Raw genomic sequence first — 20,613 nt, 5'->3', positions numbered from 1 at the left:
TTCATGCATCATTTTTACAGTGCAATCATTGGGCCTAACGTAAAGGTGCTGCACATCCTCAGGCTGCCAGCACCGTTACTAACCTAGCATTCCTGCCAGGGTTAGTGCGCCAATGGGGAATTTTAAGGAAAAGGTTTAGGGTAATCCCAGCTGTACAGTATGCCAGCGTAGACATGACCTGCCTTTCTAATGTAAAACAGCAAACAGAAAATCTAAGTTGTAATGGGGAGGGGAGGGGAGTGTGTTAAGACGAACACACTCCAACCAGAAAACAAACAACTTTCTCCTCTCTGTGACTTGTGCCCCACCCCCAGAACCCAGTGGTGAGACAGACTTTGGTCATTGACCCACCTCACCTCAGGCATATTTGGTGCTGTTCTCTTATGTCCTGACAGGCAGAAGGGTGATTTAATTTCCCCAAACTCAAAACTTAACTGCATTCTCACCAAAATGTCCTAAAAGGTCACATGCAAATGAGACTGTTCAGTCATTTCCCCTTGCTCACCAATAGATGGTGGCAGAAAACTCCCTCGCTTATGGAGCTTCTGTTCATTTCGTGTTCTCCCAGCCCTGCTCTTCCCTCTGTTCACCAACTAGTGTCAACAGCGAGCTCCCAGATCTCATGGGCTTCAGGCCACAGGGCCTATATTCAGGGGTGAACGTAAATCTGTAGACTTACCAGTATGGGGGCTGGCTCCAGCCCCCCGCAGAAGGGGCAGGGCTTTGGGTGGAAGGGGCGGGGCTGGGGGGGGTCAGCATCCCCCAGTCACTCTCCCTGGCCCACGCTGCCTGGGGCTCCAGTGGCGGTTTAAAGGTCCCAGAGCCCCGGGCCCTTTTAAATCACTGGCCCAGGGGCAGCTGCTCCTTTTGCCTGCCCCCGTCGGCAGCCGGAGTGGGGAGGTCTTTGGGGGGTGGGGGGGAAGCAGGGATGTTAAAGCATCCTTTGCTGTGGCAGTGCTTTAACATTGCGGCCACTTCCCCGTGGGTCGCCCTGCCAGTATGGACCCTACTGTCAGAGCCGCCGACGGGGGGGGCAAAAGGACCAGGAACGTTAAAGCACCGCCTTTAATGTGGGCTGCGTATGGGCCGGTATGGCCGACTTCTTACCAGTATCAGCCTGTACCGGCTCACTTTCACACCTGCCTATATTGGTGTCAAGGCTGCTTCCCCACACTGAACTTTAGGGTACAAATGTGGGGGCCTGCATGAAAACTTCTAAGCTTAACTACCAGCTTAGATCTGGTCCGCTGCCACCATTCCCAAGTGGATTCCCTTCCCTGGGAAGCCTTGAGAAACTCTTCACCAATTCCCTGGTGAATACAGATCCAAACCCCTTGGATCTTAAAACAAGGAGAAATTAACCATCCCCCCTCCTTTCTTCCACCAACTCCTGGTGAATATAGATCCAATCCCCTTGGATCTAAAAACAAGGAAAAAATCAATCAGGTTCTTCAAAAGAAGACTTTTAATTAAAGAAAAAAGGTAAAAATCATGTCTGTAAAATCAGTATGGAAAATAACTTTACAGGGTAATCAAACTTAAAGGGCTCAGAGGACCCCCCTCTAGCCTCAGGTTCAAAGTACAGCAAACAGAGATAAACACTCTAGTAAAAGGTACATTTACAAGTTGGGAAAACAAAGTAAAACTAACACACCTTGCCTGGCTGTTTACTTACAAGTTTGAAATATGAGAGACTTGTTTAGAAAGATGTGGAGAACCTGGATTGATGTCTGGTCCCTCTCAGTCCCAAGAGCGAATGATTTCCCAAACAAAGAGCACAAACAAAAGCCTTCCCCCCCCCCCCCTTAGATTTGGGCTAAGGGGAGAGTTAATGGTTCAAATTTGGAATCATTCAATCTAGGGGTCCTTAAGCTAAAGTCTCCCCACCCCTCTCACAAATTACCTTCTTTAAAAATGTAAATTTTTTCTAACATTTTTTGCACTGCGCCAGGGAAGGCCCAGTCCTGCTCCTGCCGAGGTCAATCCCCGAAACATGAGCTGTTTGTCTCACTCAAACTTATACTCTGTGTGTTTGGGAGGTCTATCAATCAATGTGAGTAAATAAACGTCTGAGTCAAGTTTGTCCACGAGTACCTGATAAATTAGTTGTGTGTCAGGCATAACTAGCGTAGCAGCATCTGTCTGGGTACATGGGACTCCTGTTAGAGTTTTTGAAAATGCCAGGAGATCAGCCATAAACATAGCCTTCTCCCCATCCTAAGCCTTTGTTCTCCACTCCTCATTGGGCATTCAGAGACCTTTTACCTTTTGGAAAAAGCTGGGAGTGCCCCGAGAGGAAAAAAACAAGCCCTCTTCTAGCTGCCTAAATGGACATTTTCCATGAAAAATCTTCTGACAGTGTTGACTGTATTGGATAAGAACCTGGGACCATGAAAAAATGTCCCTGAGGACTCCTGTAGCCCTGAAGAAGGTAAGAGTTCTTGTGCATTAGCACAACTATCACAAGAAATACAAACACTGAAGGGAAGCATTATTTCTTGATTCATGATCTTTACTGGACTCCAGCAAAACTGACACAAATCTACACTCGGGATAAATAAAATGTTGGAGACAGACACAGGAAATCCCGATTTAATAGCTGAGGGATTGTGAAAAACTACAAACCCCCTTGTAAATATACAAATAGTGACTGAGCTATTGGAACAGAATGGAAATTTCTGACTGGTTCTTGAGTCTCCCCCCCTGTCCTGACAGACTGAACAGGGGCAGTTACCAGATCTCTCCATCAAGTTTCCACATCTCTCCCTCTCCTGGGCCCTGACCCCCTTCCTCCATCTTGCTCACTCCCCCCCACAATCCAACTTCCCCCACCAAGGTCAGACCAAAAGCAGAGCAAATCTAGCTCCTACTCCTGTCTCTCTCACTCTCATGCAGGAGGGTTGGTCCTGACAATCTACCTAACTGAAATATGCTGTTGGGAGTCCCAGGGGATGGCAGGGATTCTCTCAAAAAGAGGCAAGTGTCCATCTGTCCCTAAGCTGTTGCCCCAGCTGGGGGCAGGCCAGCCAAACCAGACCCACAATGGTGCAGTATCTCCCGCTCACAAGCTCTGCTATCTCTCTATGACCAGATCAGGTTTTATCTTTTTCACAGCATCCAGCTCTGCCTGTGTTTCTTTGGTTACATGCCACTTGGACAAGCTGTGGGGAAAACAAGGAAAGAAAAGGCAGTGTTAATTCTCTCAGAAACTGGTTGAAAGAGAGGAAACAAAGGGTAGGAATAAATGGTCAGTTTTCACAATGGAGAGGTGAACAGCAGGGTCCCCCAAGAATCGGTATTGGGGCCTGTGCTGTTCACCATATTTATTAATGATCTGGAAAAGGGGACAAACAGTGCAGTGGCAAATTTTCCAGACAATACAAAATTATTCAAGATCATTAAGTCCAAAGCAGACTGTGAGGAGTTACAGAGGGATCCCACTAAACTGGGTGACTGGGCAACATGAAATTCAGTGTTGATAACTGCAAAGTAATGCACATTGGAAAAAAAAATACAAGCTATACACCTACAACGATGGGTTCTAAATTAGCTGTTACTACTCAAGAAACATCTTGGAGTTACTGTAGCTAATTCTCTGAAAACTGCTGCTCAATGCATAGCAGCCATCACAAAGGCTAACCAGTATTAGGAAAGGGAATAGATAATAAGACAGAACCCCTGGGAGAATAACATGAAGGGCAAAGGGGTCCAGGAGAGCTGGCTGTATTTTAAAGAATCCTTATTGAGGTTGCAGGAACAAACCATCCCGATGTGTAGAAAGAATAGTAAATATGGCAGGCGACCAGCTTGGCTAAACAGTGAAATCCTTGCTGAGCTTAAACGCAAAAAATAAGCTTACAAGAAGTGGAAGATTGGACAAATGACCAGGGAGGAGTATAAAAATATTGCTCAGGCTTGCAGGAGTGAAATCAGGAAGGCCAAATCATACTTGGAGTTGCAGTTAGCAAGAGATGTTAAGAGTAACAAGAAGGGTTTCTTCAGGTATGTTGGCAACAAGAAAAAAATCAAGGAAAGTGTGGGCCCCTTACTGAATAAGGGAGGCAACCTAGTGACCGAGGATGTGGAAAAAGCTAATGTACTCAATGATTTTTTTGCCTCTGTCTTCATGCACAAGGTCAGCTCCCAGATTGCTGCACTGGGCAGTACAGCATGGGGAGAAAGTGACCAACCCTCTGTGGAGAAAGAAGTGGTTCGGGACTATTTAGAAAAACTGGACGTGCACAAGTCCATGGGGCCAGATGCGCTGCATCCGAGGGTGCTAAAGGAGTTGGTGGGTGAGATTGCAGAGCCATTAGCCATTATTTTTGAAAACTCATGGCGATCGGGGGAGGTCCCAGATGACTGGAAAAAGGCTAATGTAGTGCCCATCTTTAAAAAAGGGAAGGAGGAGGATCCGGGGAACTACAGGCCAGTCAGCCTCACCTCAGTCCCTGGAAAAATCATGGAGCAGGTCCTCAAGGAATCAATTATGAAACATTTAGAGGAGAGGAAAGTGATCAGGAACAGTCAGCATGGATTCACGAAGGGGAAGTCGTGCCTGACTAACCCAATTGCCTTCTATGATGAGATAACTGGCTCTGTGGATGAGGGGAAAGCAGTGGATGTGTTATTCCTTGACTTTAGCAAAGCTTTTGATACGGTCTCCCACAGTATTCTTGCCGCCAAGTTAAAGTAGTATGGGCTGGATGAATGGACTGTAAGGTGGATAGAAAGCTGGCTAGATCGTCGGGCTCAACGGGTAGTGATCAATGGCTCCATGTCTAGTTGGCAGCCGGTTTCAAGCGGAGTGCCCCAAGGGTCGGTCCTGGGGCCGGTTTTGTTTAATATCTTTATTAATGATCTGGAGGATGGTGTGGACTGCACTCTCAGCCAGTTTGCAGATGACACTAAACTAGGAGGCGTGGTAGATACACTAGAGGTAGGGATCGGATACAGAGGGACCTAGACAAATTAGAGGATTGGGCCAAAAATAACCTGATGAGGTTCAACAAGGACAAGTGCAGAGTCCTGCACTTAGGACGGAAGAAGCCCATGCACTGCTACAGACTAGGGACCGAATGGCTAGGTAGCAGTTCTGCAGAAAAGGACCTAGGGGTCACAGTGGACGAGAAGCTGGATATGAGTCAACAGTGTGCTCTAGTTGCCAAGAAGGCTAACGGCATTTTGGGCTGTATAAGTAGGGGCATTGCCAGCAGATCGAGGAACGTGATCGTTCCCCTTTATTCGACATTGGTGAGGCCTCATCTGGAATACTGTGTCCAGTTTTGGGCCCCACACTACAAGAAGGATGTAGAAAAAAGTGGTTCGGGACTATTTAGAAAAACTGGACGTGCACAAGTCCATTTTTGTGTCCAGTTTTGGGCCCCACACTACAAGAAGGATGTAGAAAAATTGGAAAGAGTCCAGCGGAGGGCAACAAAAATGATTAGGGGTCTGGAGCACATGACTTATGAGGAGAGGCTGAGGGAACTGGGATTGTTTAGTCTCCAGAAGAGAAGAATGAGGGGGGATTTGATAGCAGCCTTCAACTACCTGAAGGGGGGTTCCAAAGAGGATGGAGCTCGGCTGTTCTCAGTGGTGGCAGACGACAGAACAAGGAGCAATGGTCTCAAGTTTCACTAGGAGGGTGGTGAAACACTGGAATGCGTTACCTAGGGAGGTGGTGGAGTCTCCTTCCTTGGAGGTTTTTAAGGCCCGGCTTGACAAAGCCCTGGCTGGGATGATTTAGCTGGGAATTGGTCCTGCTTTGAGCAGGGGGTTGGACTAGATGACCTCTTGAGGTCCCTTCCAACTCTGATATTCTATGATTCTATGATTCTATGATTAGGAAAGGGAATAGATAATAAGACAGAAAATATCATTAATGACACATATGAATCCATGGTATACCCACATCTTGGCTACTGTATCCAGTTCTGGTCGCACCCATCTCAAAAAGGATATAATGGAATTGGAAAAGGTTCAGAGAAAGGCGACAAGGATGATCATGGGTATGGAACAGCTTCCATATGAGGACTAAAATGATTAGAGCTATTCAGCTTGGAAAGGAGATGACTAAAGGGGATATTAGAGGTCCATAAAATCATGGATGGTGTGGAGAAAAACTGTTGTTTACCCCTTCAAACAATGCAAAAAAACAGGGGTCATCCAATGAAATTAATAGGGAGCAGGTTTAATACAAACCAGAGAAAATACTTTTTCACACAATGCACAACTGACTTGTGGAACTCATTGCTATGGGATGCTGTGATGGCCAGAAGTATAACTGAGTTCAAAAAAGAATTGGATAAGTTCATGGAGGATTGGCCCATCAGTGGCTCTTAAACCAAGATCCTCAGGGATGTGACCCCATGCGTGGGACAATCCTAAACCTCTGACTACCAGAAGCTGAGAGTGGAAGATTGGGTGGATCACTCCAAAATTGCCCTGTCCTATACTCCCCCTGAAACTCTATATGGGCCATTGTCAGAGACTGGCCACTGGACAAGATGGACCATGGTCTGACCTAGTGTGGCAGCTCTTATGTTATATTCTCTGCAGACATAATGCCTGTCACCACAGTTTCTCTAAGGCACAGTGTGCTACCCACCACTGGGTTCTTTCTCATCTGCCTGCCAGAGCCCACAGGATCTGTCAATGTCACTCCCCTGCCTGCTGAGCTCACTGCCAGCAGGTGCCTTTCCCTTGGGGGAAGGGAGGAGAAGCGCTGGTGCAGTCTGTAGCCGGGCCTGCTCCCCTCACACCCCACTCACCCTGTGAGCTCTGGGCAGGGACAGCAATGTCCTTTCTGCACGTAGAGGGCTGGATTGTGCAGCCCTTGCTCAGGGTGGGGAGCACTTACTGACACGGACAGTCCCATTGATCGCTGTGGGGCTACTCAGTGCTCACAGGGAGCAGGGGCTGCAAAATCCAGGTCACAGAATCTCTCCATGGAAGCAGAGTGATCTCAGCTCTCATTGCTGCAGGGGATCCTCACGCCCCCTCCCCACAGGCTTCAGTAACACAGACCTTAAAGGGGGTGAGTTTGCAGCAGCTGTTGTGGGGCTGCAGACTTGGCCGGAAACTACTGCAATGCAGATGGGAGCTCAATAACCATCCTGGCTGCAGGAAGATATTAAAGTTTCACTTATTCTTGTGTTTCTTTTACAGCCAGTTCAGGGGAATGGGGTTTGTCTGTTTACAATAAACGTGGGCGGGCAGGCTCCCATGCTCTAGTTAAAAGAATGGTGCTGTTCTACAGGGACCTGCTGGTGTAACCCACCCTTACCCACTGTGGCTCTGTCCCCCTCTAGTGGCTGGTTTACATAAAAGTTTGAGACGGCTACAAGGGCTAACAGATCTGGGGGTCTCCACATTACATTGGCCCAGTTACATTTACATCCTGCCACTTATTCCCAAATGCTTGATTTAAAAATATAAAGTTTCCAAATCTAAATTGTTCTGAAAGCTGCCTTGAGGTGTCTCTGCACAGGCCCACTTATATATCCCAGAAATAAACGGGGATCTCTAGGACTGTGCGCACACATCTTTTTTTAAAGGTATTTACTACCCCGAAGCTCCACAGAACCTGCTTCCATTCCTCCCATCTGGCTTCAATCTGCTCTAGTCTTGTTGTCTCTCCTGTCCTTCTCTCTGACTTGTTTAAGCAGTTTTCCTTTTCCTCTTCAGGAAAACCACTATATTATCCAACTTTTTTAACTACTAAAATGATCCCTACCAGCACCGCAGTGGAAGAAGCATGTGAGCCAGTTCCTGGGTTGGGGGCATGGCCAATAATACTGATTCTAGTAAAAAGGGATCATTGTGACCCCGTCTGACAACCACAGATTACAGGGGGCCAGCTCTAACGTACACCAGTTTCTGCAGGTTGCAGGCTGGCTGTGTCAGCCCCTCACACAGCAGCTTCACTCCGGAATCTTCCGGTTTGTTCTCCTGCAGGTCCAGCTCGGCCAGGGTTGGGCTGGTGCTGAGAGCGGAGGAGAGCTCCCCGCAACACGCCGCTGTGAAATCGCATTTCTCCAATCTGCAAAAGCCAGAGCTACACCAAGAGGAAACAATGCTTATTTTTTGCCCCATTCCCTGGTATCAAAGGAGATTCTCTATGCTGGACATGCAGAGATACATCACAATGCTCCCATTGGCACGACAGGCCCTGGAGGGATTTTCTCTCCACGTGTACCTATTGCGTCAGTTAGTGTGTAGAAATGTCATTGATATTGAGGGGCCATTTCTAATGAGTTGGGGAGTCATAACAATATGCTGTAGTGAGCTGCTGGTCCAGTACTGGGTACCCCACCATCGAGAATGGGGTGAAGGGAAAGAACTGGGCCCCGAGGTTATTCTGTGAAAGGCAGGGACCCAGAATGACAAGGAAAGAGAAGTGACATCCTTGGGACTGGGGGAATCAGGCAGAGAGGGAGATGGCCAGTGTGTGTGAGGGTGAGCAGCAGGGAGGGAAGGCCAAGTAGCAGCAGCCTGAGAGCCAGGGCAAGGAGTCAGGTGGGAAGGTGAGAGCTGATCAGGGAAGAAGGCTGTGGCTGGCAGGGGCTGGGAGCAGCAGCCCCAATGCGGTGGGGAGAGGAGCCCGCAAGCAGGAGGGGAGAGATAATTGCTAAGGTTGGGTGACAGGAAGAAAATGCAGAGGGACCCCGAGGAGATCAGAGATGACAGGGCTGAGCTCTGGCCAGTGGGGCCACAGACCAGCACTTAATTATCTGCCATGAGAAGGATGGGCCAGAAGGGCACCGGGGGCAGCCCACAGCTGGCTCTCAGTGACACACTTGCTGGCTGGGCTGTGTTATCAGTAGCTGGGTGACGCTGCAAATTTTGGCCTGAAATGACAGGTGATGAGCAGGGGGAGTCCCAGCCCCTTTGTGGGAAACACATTCATCCTGATGTTATTTATTGTTTACGGCCAGTTTGGGAGAACAGAGCAGTGCTTCGTTTTCTTTTCTTTCCAGACTTTTGGGAGAGCAGGAGTGACGGCTCCAGTTCAGGGCAGTGTGTACGTGGGTGGCTACTGTCTTAGTGAGTAAAGTAATTGTCTTTCTAGTATCAAACTATGCTGTGATTAGGGTTTGCTAGAAGCCACTGGACTCTGTCCTCAGCTGCCCCAAGTTCATATGTGGCACCCATGAGGAGACTTGGAGGTGAAGAAATTGGCACTAAGCCACCTTCTGCTCCCCTGATCCAGCTGATCCAGGACTAGATGGGGGCTCCAGGGGCCTCTCGTATAGTTCGGAGAAACCTCAGGGCTGCTCTAAGTTACCCCAGCTGCTTTGCCAGCTTGGAACCTGGGGGAGCACCGCACACTTTCTCTGCTCTGCTCCCTTATATCTATCCACGCAGCCTACACAACCCCTAAGCTGAGCAGGGGAGATGGGTGGTACTGAGCTGGTAATACTTGCTGGGCACCTTCCAAGGTTGACCCCTGCCAGGGGGATCCTTGGATGCCCCTTTAGGGCAGTTGCTCAGCTGCTCTGCCCTGCTCAGCAGGGGCTGGGGACTGAATAATGTAGTGGGCTCAATTATTTAACTAGTAAAATGTGACCAGTGAACACATTGGAGCAGAGTGGGGCTGGTCCCTGGCTGGGTTCTGCGCACTGCAGGATATTGCAATTCTGGTACATAGAGTGTAACTCACACCACTACTGTGTTAACAGGCTAAAGGGAGCCAGCTGTTACTTACGTTAGTTTCTGCAGTTGGGATGTTTCAGCCCCTCACACAGCAGCTGCACTCCTGACTCTCCCAGTTTGTTCCCCTCTCTGTCCAGCTCTGTTAGGACCTGGCTGGTGCTGAGAACACAGGAGAGGTCCCCACAACAAGCAGCTGTGAGACTGCAGGAGTGCAACCTGCAGGAGACAGATGTACAGAGAGTAAAATGACTATCTAGTGTGCCCCATTCTCTGTGCTTCCCTTCCTTGATATCCTTGTGTAGCTCTACAAAGATTCTTAATTTGGAGACAGCTGAGAGAAATCATTTTGTTGATTTATTGTGATTTAAATGATAATAAAGACACCTACACAAAGCACTAGGCCCTTGATGTACATCAAAAAGCAAAGCAAACCAAAAACAAATTCATGTTAAAAGAACATTAAGGCTGCAAAGTCAAACACTGAGAATGTAGGAAATGCCAGACATAGGTTGCCCATGCAACCTTAATTGTGAAAGCTGCCATTGATGTGTCTGTCCAAGGAACCTGTTGCCGTCTCACAGAACTAGAATGCGGGTGAGGGATCTAGGACAGTATAAGGGATTGGAGCTTCTAGAACGGTATTATTAGCCCCAAATGCCACAAAACGTGCTTCCATTCACTCGCATCCATCCCTCCTCATTTTCTCCTCTCTGGTTCGTTTCCTTCCCATTCTCTGGTGATGAAGAAGCCAGCCCAGAGACTTTAAATCCACAGCTCCAAGAGAATGTTGTAACCACTCAGCCAGGTGTCTGGGCTGGACTGAAATGGCACTTAGGCTCCTACTCTGGGATTTTCATCAACTAAAGAGCTTCACAATCATTTATAGCTGCCTGGAATTGTTGCCTGACCAGGCAATTGGACCTGCAGAGGTAACTGGACCTGCCAGTGCCTAGAGAGATGGGCAGGCTGAGGAAGAGAGGGGTGAAGAATAAAGTACCTGCCCCCCCCATAGACAGTCCCCAGCTAATGATTGTTCCTGATTCATTTCATAGTCTTTTTATTCTTTCCCTCTTCCTTTTTCCTCTTTTTCTAGTTATCAGGCTTTGTCCCAGGATTAGTTCTTGTGGTGATGGTAAAGGGTTATTCTAATCAAACTGTGAAAGTCTCCTATAACTGTGTTCTCCTTCACACTTAGTGAATAAAATAACCCAAGTACCTACTTTAAAATGCACTTCATTTATAGTGTATGAAGTATCATTGTGTGATTCAACTCAGTTAGTAACATATGACAGATCTATACAGCAGTGGGCCTCTTTCCCACTCCTTGGGAAGAGTAGGTGTTTTTCAAGAGTTGGTGCATTCATAGCATTCTGTGATCCTAGGTGAATGAGCTGAAATCAGGATAGTGCAATGTTTACTAGCACAGACGAGAGGAAATCAGCTGTTCCTTACCCTAGTTTCTGTAGTTTGCAGTTGGGATGTTTCAGTCCCTCACACAGCAGCTGCACGCCTGAATCTCTGATGGTGTTGTTCTTCAGGTCTGACTCTGTCAGGGTCTGGCTGGTGCTGAGAACAGAAGAGAGATTCCCACAACAGGCAGTTGTGTGACCGCAACTCAGCAACCTATAGGAGACAGATATATACAGAAAGCAAAATAACTACTTGTTTGGGCCCCATTCTCTGTATTTCCTGTCACTTATCAACATGTATCTCCAAAGAGATTCCTAATTTAGAGACAAGAGTGAGAGATCATTTTATTTCAATTTAAATATAGACACCTGTGCAGAGCTCTAGGCCCCTAACACATAATTAATACTATAGTCAATCCACAGCAGCATTAAAATAAATAGTCAAAGCTCTACACAAAAATTCCTTCCTACTCCTACATCCTTCTGGGAAGCAGCCCTCTCCAAAACCCAGGTTAAACAGGTGTCCTTTGCATCATGTCTGGAATATCTGCAGGCTATTTTGTACCAAGCTGGCCCTTCTCTTTTATAACAAAGGGGACCCAGTTCAAACATCCCAGCTGTGGCAGCCTGTCATAGGAAGAGAGGTGATTTCTCAGGTGGGCTGGGCCCAGATGATTTAGAAAACCAGCTGTTACATAAGAATGGCCCTACTGGGTCAGACCAAAGGTCCATCTAGCACAGTACCCTGTCTTCTGACAGTGGCCAGTGCCAGGTGCCCCAAAGGGAATGCACAGAACAGGCAATCATCAAGTGATCCATCCCCTGTCGCTCATTCCCAGCTTCTGGCAAACAGAGGCTAGGGACACCATGCCTGCCCATCCTGGCTAATAGCCATTGATGGACCTATCCTCCATGAATGTATCTAGTTCTTTTTTGAACCCTGTTATAGTCTTGGCCTTCACAACATCCTCTGGCAAGGAGTTTCCCAGGTTGACTGTGCATTGTGTGAAGTTACTTACTGTATCTTCTGCTTTTTGCAGTCTGGAGGTCCCTCCCACAGCAGATGCACTTGGGAATCTCCCAGTTTTTTATTCTCCAGTTCCAGCTCTGTCAGGCGCTGGCTGGTGCTGGAAGCAGAGAAGAGATCCCCACAACAAGCAGCTGTGAGACTGCAATGCCCCAACCTGCCCAAGACAGAAACATACAATCACTCCCTGTTTGCTGCGGTTCCCTCTCTGATGTCAGCATCTGCCTGGAAGGGGGTGGTACCTTCAGAAGAGACCAGTCATGGGGCTCTAGCAGGACTGCAGGATGTCAGCACCAAAGGCCCCTGTGTGAGTCCATGTGTCCCTGGCTCTGTCAGTCACTCCGTGCACCACAAGGGAATGTTCAGATGAGCTGAAGGGAGGGGACCAGCATGTGGGGGCGTTCGCAATGGGCTGGAGAATCTTAAAAGACACCAAGGAACAGTTCAAACCCTCTCCCAGTGCTGGTATCCTGGTTCCTTTCTGCTCAAGCAAATGAAATCTAAGGTTCTCTATAAGCTCCCTGCCTTCCCCAAAACATTCCCCAGTGCATAAAGCTATCAGCCCTGACGTGGGAGCTGAAACCTTCTCAAACAGGAAAACAAGTTACCCTATTTTGCTCAGTCAAACTCTGAACTATTTATATTGCTCATGATATCGGGGGACTGGGAAGGGCTCAGCTTCCTAGGCAGAGAGTCTGGATGGGGCTGTGGGAGGCTCTTGTTGTTCTGCACAGCCTATTTGGAGCTGGACACAGAATAAGAACCTAAGCACTAGTGATCACTCAACACCACAGATATGATGCGCAACCCACTTCCACAGCCTGTCTCTTTAGCACCATTGGGTTCCGTGCTTCCAGAGGGATTTTCTGGGTGCTTGAGAAATTATCTTCCTCCCCTCCCTGTATCAGACCCACTTACGAAGGCCAGAGATGGGGTTTACAGTGCTTGTAAAATGAAGGATTTGCAGTGAATCCCACCTAGTGCTCCTTGTAATGTGTTCCACAGCTGGGACACGTGATCTCAGGGACCAAGTGATCCCGATAAACTATGTGCTGTTGTGCTGGCTCCGCAATCAATCAATGCCTCTGAAGGGGGTGGTGGTGGGGAGAGGGTGTTTCTTGGCCTATTGAATTGCTATGGGAAGTTTGTGGTTATAAAGGGTTCAGTCATGGTGGTTAAGTGGCTACATATGAAGGAAGCCTGGGTGTGGATCACAGAATGTATTATTGGCACATCTTGGGACACTCAGGTAAAATCTCCCTTACCAGTAAAATGGGGATAACAACATTGACCTGTCTCAAAAGTGTGGCCTGGGGATTTAATAAATTATGTTGTAAAGTTCGACCTAAGCACAAAATGTTGTTAAAGTCTGTCATTGGCAGAAGTGGGAATAGACGGGAGGGATTCACGGCTGCTAGCCCTGTGTTTGTTCCTCTGCTCTGTGCTGGCTGCAAATATAGGTTCAACATTTGTTACCTTCCGATCCTCTGGGGCAGTCACTGACAGATTGCACATTCCTGTAAGCAGCTCAGCCACGTCATCCTTCAAGTCCTTCAGAACCCTGAGCAGTGCAGCATCTGTGGACTCGTTGCTCTAATTTATCAGTTTGTTCCAATACCACCTCCGTGGACATCTCACTCTCCTAGTTCTTCATCTCTATTACTGACCATGGCTGGCGTTGGTGTCTCCCCAACAATTGCTGAAGACTGAGGCAAAGAAATCATTTAGCCTCTCTTCAGTGTCCTTATCCTACATAATTGCTCCCTGTATCCCCTGGGGGTCCAGTGGACCCACTGATTTCCATGCAGGCTTCCTGCTTCTGACTTACTTAAAGAATTTCTTGCTGTTTGTTTTTATAGCTTTGGGTATTTGTTCTTGTCATTTTGCTTCCCTCTCTGATTTGAGGGGTGTGGGCCTTTACAGACTCTGTTATTGCAGCCTCCAGGCAAAATCTAATTTTAATGTCTTGACTTTTGACTGTAGTGCCTTCCTCATTTTATTAAATCTGCCTTTCTAAAGATTAGCATCACCATGCTACCTTCCCTCCCCCCCCATGGATGTTGAATTTAATTATACTGCGGTCACGGTTACTTAATGGCTCAAGTGTCGTTACTTCTCACACCGACTCCAGAGTCTTACTTTGGATGAAGTCATGAGCACCCTCTCTGCATGTGTCCCCTGTTACTAACCGTTCCAAGAAGCAATCATTTAAAGTGTCAAGAAATTGCATCTCTAAACCTTGCAGTGTGAATACTTGACCATTTTAGACAAGGGTTGTTGAAGTCTCCCCTTATTCCCAATTTCTTAGACTTTGTTGTCTTTGACCACTCTTGTACCCTTCACAGCCTTTCCCCAGTAGGGAGCCTTATTGGGCAAGGCTATGTTTTCTCCACAGAAACAATGGTGACCTTTTCCAAGACTAATATATAAGCTGAAAAATTCCCCCCTTGTAGCAAACCTGATGGTTTGGGTAGTTTTTATGCAGTTCTAAAGTCGATTGTTTTTGTCACAATATGTTGCCAGGTTTTCAAATTAATCAACTTGCAGGACTGTTTAGAGCCTCCAGGGCCAAAAGTGGCCTGCACCATGCTCAGTTTGTCCCGATAAGGATGGTACACTGACGATACCCAGGCCTGAAGTGGGCGAAGCCAAAGTCTGGCATGGCTGGTTACGTAAGTACAAGAGGCCATGTGTCCCAACCGGCCAAGGCACGTCCTTATTGTGGTAATCGGGAAGACCTGGAGTCCGTGGATGATGTTTATGATGGTGTGAAACCGAGTGTCTGGCAGAAGAGCTTGGACGAGTCTGGAGTCTAAGACTGCCCCGATAAACTCTATTCTCTGGGTTGGCTCCAGAGTGGACTTCTCCTTGTTGAGTAGAATGCCTAACTTGTGGAATGTTTGCAGTATTATCTGGATGTGAGCTTGAACTTGCTCCCTGGTGTGGCCGTGCACCAGCCAGTCGTCTAGATACGGGAACACCTGTATCCTCTGTTGACGAAGGTATGCTGCCACGACAGCCATACATTTTGTGAACACTCTCGGAGCCGCGGACAAGCCGAAGGGAAGGACGGCAAATTGGTAGTGCATCTCATTTACTACAAATCGAAGGAAGCGCCTGTGGGGCGGGGGGGGGGGGTAGATCGCTATATGAAAATATGCGTCCTTCATGTCGAGGGTGGCGAACCAGTCTCCAGGATCCAGGGAGGGGACGATGACCCCAAGGAGACCATGCGGAACTTCAACTTTACTATGAATTTGTTGAGTCCGCGTAAGTCTAAAATGGGTCGCAGACCCCCTTTTGACTTGGGGATCAGGAAGTAGCAGGAGTAGAACCCCCTGCCCCTTAACTCCGGGGGCACCTCCTCTATGGCCCCCATAGCGAGGAGGCCTAAAACCTCCTGTATAAGGAGATGCTCGTGAGAAGGGTCCCTGAAGATGGACGGGGAGGGGGGGTGAGAGCAGGGGAATGAAGAGAACAGGAGAGCGTATCCTCTCTCCACCATGTGAAGGACCCAACAGTCCGAGGTTATAAGGAACCAAGCACGGTGGAAACGGGAGAGGCGATCCCGAAAGGAGGGCGATGGATCCTGGGTAGTGGCTGGGGCGCCGTCCTCGAGCGCACCTTCAAAAGTTTGTCTAGGACCTGAAGGTGGTCTAGGCGGGCCCTGGTTCTGACCGGGTTGAGGGGTGGTCGACCTTCGTCGACCACCTCGACCCCGCCTTCTGGGAAAGTCCTGTCTCGGACGAGGTGGGGGAGGGTAGAACCTTTGCAGCTGGGGCCTAAAGGGTCTGCACTGGGGCTCTGGGACATGCATCCCCAGGGAGCGCATGATGGTTCTCAAGTCCTTGAGGCTCTGCAATCGAGAGTCCGTCTTATCCGAGAACAGTCCCTGGCCCTCGAACGGTAAATCCTGCAGGGTCTGCTGCAGTTCTGGCGGCAAGCCCGAAACCTGGAGCCAGGAGACGCGTCGCATGGCTATGCCCGATGCTAGAGTCCTGGCGGCAGAGTCCGCTATGTCCAAAGAGGCTTGCAAGGAGGTCCTAGCCACCATCTTACCTTCCTCCACTAAGGCCCCGAACTCCTCTCTTGAGTCCTGGGGAACCAACTCTTTGAATTTACCCATGGAGTTCCATGAGTTGTAACTGTAGCAGCTCAAGAGCGCCTGTTGGTTCGCGGCTCTGAGCTTCAAACCCTCGGCGGAATACACTTTACACTCGAACAAATCGAAGCGTTTAGCGTCCTTCGATTTGGGTGCTACTGCCTGCTGGCCATGCCGAGCGAGCGTGCCGAGCGAGAGGCTGATGGTGGAGCCCCTTGCGCTTGGTGATACGCCCACAGAGTCCAGAAAGGGTCCTCTGCCCCCTCCTGCCAGTGACCCAAGTCAGCGGCAGCTTGACCCTGAGGAGGGTATGCTGATCGTGAAGCGCCGTCGGAGGAGTGAGATGCTGATCTCGAGGGCCAAGGCAGTGCCGAACGCGTCTGAATGGGCTCCATACGATACGGTGCCGATCAGTGCCAGTCCTCAGGCGAGCGGTCCCCGCGTGGTGCCGGTGAGCGGTACCGTGATCGAGATCGGTGCCGTTGGTGCCGAGATCCAGATCTGGACCAAGACGACGACGACCGCCTGTAGACGTGGTGCCGGGAGTGGCCCCTTGAACTGGAGCGGCACTCATACCGGTGCCGAGAGCTACGTCACGACTCCGATCGGTACCGATGATCCCGACGGTGCTGAGACGTAGATTGGTGCCGTGAAGAGGACCTAGGCCGTGAGTACGACCGGTGCCGGGGTGAAAGTCTGCGCCGGGACTGCGAGCGGCGTCGGGACCTGCTCCAAGACTTGGAGCAGTGCCGCGAGTCCACGCTCGGAGATGGCGGGTGTACCAGGGCAGGCTTGCCCCTGGATTGCACTGACTGAAGGGTGGGCGGTGCCGCGGGTTGAGATGGTGCCGGCTCTGTGAGAGCGATGAGGTCCTTTGCCGTCGCAAAGGTCTCTGGGGTAGACGGGAGACAGGGTTCCACCATGGATCGTGGTGGTGAGCCAGTCTGCACCGGACTCAACGGCCCCGGTGCCGGAGTCAACGGTGTAGCCGATATCTGCGACTTCTGGCGCTCTAGAGGCGGACGCGACTCTACCACCGGTACCGGGGGAGCCGGTGTCTGTAGGACAGCGGCCTCCTGTGTCTTGCAGGGTCTCTTATGTCCCGGAGACAGGGACCGGCGCCGAGGCGCTTGCAGCGGACGCGGTGCCGAAGGAGGACGGTGCTGCGAGGCCTTATCTGTGTCTGCTCGCGGTGTAGTACCGGTAGGTGCCGCAGGGGCGCTGCGCACCGAAGCGCTCGGTGCCGGAATTTGCCATGCCGAGGGAGGATATGGGCTAAGTGCCGCCTCCATGAGGAGCTGCTTGAGTCGAAAGTCCTGCTCCTTTTTGGTCCTGGGTCTGAAAGCCTTACAGATTTTGCCCTTATCTGTTTGGTGGGACTCTCCTAAACACTTCAGACACGAGTCGTGCGGATCTCCCGTTGGCATAGGCTTAGCACAGGACGTGCACGGCTTAAAGCCAGGATCCTTGGGCATAAGCCCGGCTATGCGCCGGGGGAAAAGGGGGGAGAAGCAACCCCCTTAACCCCCGCTAACTATTTACAACTATTTAACAATGAACTATGAACAGGAATAACTAATCTAAAGAACATACAACTAAAACTACAACTATCTATAAGAATTAACTGATAAGCTAGGGAGAGTGGAGAACAGCTATGCTGTGCTCCACAGTTCCAACGACCGTCAGGGGCGGTAAGAAGGAACTGAGGGGGCGCTGGGTCGGCTGGGGTATATATCCGGCGCCATGAAGGTGCCACTCCAGGGGGCTCCACAGCCGACCCACCGGGTGTTGCTAGGGTAGAAAATTTATCCGACGATCGTGCACGCGGCGCGCGCACACCTAATTGGAATCGATATGAGCAAGCACTTGAAGAAGAACTGAATGTTACTCCATGTCATTACAGGAAGCAGTCACCAGCCACACATGCTGGCGAGCACGTTACATAGAGGACACCTGTAAATATACGGAGGAAGCCAAATGTTACTTACCCCAGTCTCTGCAGTTTGCAATCTGGATGTTTCAGTCCCTCACACAGAAGGTGCAGTCCAGAATCTCCCAGAGAAACATTATCACGCAGCTCCAGCTCCGTCAGGCTCCGGCTGGTTCTGAGAACAGCAGTGAGATCCCCACAGCTGGCACCCTTGAGATCACAATTCCACAACCTGCAGGAGAGAGAAAATGCCAGGCAAAGCAATCACAGCATGAATGAGCTGGGGGCAGCAGGGTGTGTGTGTGTGTGTGTGTGGGAGAGCCCAGAGCTGGGGCGGCAGGGGTGTGTGGGTGGGGGAGTGAGAGCCCAGGGCTGGGGCGGCAGAGGGGTGCGGATCCGGGGGGGGAGAGCCCAGGGCTGGGGCAGCAGAGGGGTGCGGATCGGGGAGGGGAGAGCCCAGGGCTAGGGCAGCAGGGGGGTGCGGGTGGTGGTGGAGAGTTCAGGGTTGGGGCGGCGGGGGGGTGCAGCGAGGAGTCCAGGGTTGGGATGGGGGGCAGCCAAAATTTTTTTTGCTTGGGGCAGCAAAAAACCTAGAGCTGGCCCTGCGAGGTGCGCTCCGCTGGAGTGCGGGGGGAGCTCAGACTGCAGTCCCTGCCAGCTCCAGGCTGGGCATGTGCAGGAGTGTCCTGGCTCCAGCAGCTCCCTCCCAGCTCAAGGCTCCTGCTTCGTTTCTGTTTCTGTTCTCAGCTTCCCACTGGCTTCAGCCCACCCCCGTCTGCTCATTCTCTCAAACCCTCCCACAGCTCAGAGATATCCTCGGTCTTGGCTGGGGCTCAAGAGAGGGAGGGTGCTAGCCAGCCAGGGGTGTGCAGAGTTTGGGGGCGGGGGGTGGAGAAGGGAAGAGGATGGAGCTCTCTTGCTAACTCCCTGCAGGTGCGGAGCTGTCCAGCAACAGACAGATGTTCTTCCTGCATTCCTGAACGATAACCTTAGGGCTTGACAGTTCAATAGATCCACCCTGACACGAGGTTGAAGGTGCCGGCAGCTTGCCCTGTCCTTCTCGGGGCTGTTTGGTGTTGGTATTTCATCCCGGGTGTACACACTGGCATGGTGCTTAACGATACGTTTGGAAAAAAAGTTTTATCACCCCTCTCCAGAAAGTTTTCAACATTCAGAGTGATCACTAGGTGGCATAAAAAGAGTCAAGAGTCTGTGTAAACAGGAAATTAATCCAGTTTTGCATTCACTCCAGCCATGGTGTGCTGGGTCTTTCTAATCTTGGGGAAGGAGTGGGAGTCCAGGGAGGAGAATAGGGGCTGAGTAAGGAGGGAAAGGCAGGAGCTATAGAGGAGGAGTACAGGAGCTGGGGGTGGTGGGACAGGCAGGAGGTGGGAGAGTGGAGAGATAGGAACAGAGGGGAACAAGGAGAGGCTGGGGACACAGGGTCTGTAACCACTAAAGCACCAGCTCTCCAGAGCTGGAATGGAATGTTCCTTTGCTGTCTGGCAAATAGCTGTGAAACCCACTGGCAAAGTGTGCGTTTCCATCCCTCGCTAGTGAGAAGGCCACATAGACAATAACAACCTTCTGTTGCTACCGGTTACTTCATTAGCTCCAGAGGTGCTGTGCTGGGAATCTAAATATCCCAGCCCTGCTGATGACCCATGTGTGGGGTCAATATGGTTCCACATGGTAAAACTTTTGATTGTTCAGTTAAAAAAAAAAAAAAACAATGTAGGAAACTACATTAAAAGGCACGTTCAGGTTACAAAGTCAAGCAGTCAGAAGTTAGAAAATGCCAGACTTAAGGTTGCCCATGCAACCTCGATCAAGCCCTCTTGTGCTTATGCATTAGAATTAATTACATGATCACATATTATTTTTGTCACAGGACCCCTGCCTCATTCAGTGCAAAGACTGAATGGAGCACAATGAATAGGTAGCTATTTAATTCTTTTTATCTTCATCATTCACTGGGTGGCCCCATCGTTTATTTACCTCACACCATCCAAACCCTGCTCTGAAGACAGAATTAGTAATCTCCTCTTGGGTTTTATATCATGCCCTCAGCATAGTATCTTTATTCTTCATTAACATTAATTCATTAATCTTTACAGCACTCCTGTGAGGTGAGGTAAAATAGGATTATTACCCCATTATACATATAAGGAACATATATTAAAGCCAAAATTTTCAAAAGTGCCAACTAATTTTGGGTACCCAATTTGGGAAGCCTAGGGCCTGGTTTCTTGGGCTATTTTGCATTTTGAAGCACTTTATATGTTCAGAGCAGAGCTCTCACTTCAGATGCAGTTGTGAGTGATCAGCGCTTCTGCAAATCAGACTCCAACTGTCTGAAGCTAAGTATACAGAGAACAAGGAACACACCGTGGCTGCCTATGGAAAGTTTAGAGTATGTGACTTGCTTTACATTACATCAGAATTCTATGACTGAGACAGGGGGAGAATCCAATTCCATAAGGCAGCA

At 49.6% G+C, this 20,613-nt stretch overlaps 1 long non-coding RNA gene across 3 annotated transcripts; it reads right to left on the bottom strand.

The window, feature by feature from the left end:
• Positions 1-1,447: 1,447 nt before the first annotated feature.
• LOC112060576 (uncharacterized) lies at positions 1,448-18,854 on the bottom strand. 3 transcript variants are annotated; one of them, XR_010600455.1, is made up of 8 exons: positions 18,716-18,848; positions 18,184-18,357; positions 12,336-12,514; positions 12,086-12,250; positions 11,110-11,280; positions 9,710-9,873; positions 7,874-8,059; positions 1,472-3,161 (listed from the first exon to the last, which is right to left on the bottom strand). It is a non-coding gene; the product is annotated as an uncharacterized LOC112060576 (long non-coding RNA). The 3 variants fall into 3 exon arrangements; XR_010600456.1 differs by lacking the exons at positions 18,184-18,357; positions 18,716-18,848 and adding an exon at positions 13,570-15,203 and having other exon boundaries at positions 1,448-3,161; XR_010600457.1 differs by lacking the exon at positions 7,874-8,059 and having other exon boundaries at positions 18,184-18,854.
• Between the last annotated feature and the right edge of the window lie 1,759 nt (positions 18,855-20,613).

This window comes from Chrysemys picta, chromosome 4 (assembly GCF_011386835.1).
Source record: "Chrysemys picta bellii isolate R12L10 chromosome 4, ASM1138683v2, whole genome shotgun sequence".
In the NCBI taxonomy this organism is placed as follows: Eukaryota; Metazoa; Chordata; order Testudines; family Emydidae; genus Chrysemys; species Chrysemys picta.
Note: the sequence above shows the minus strand (reverse complement) of the source record. Positions and strands in the feature narration are given on the sequence as shown.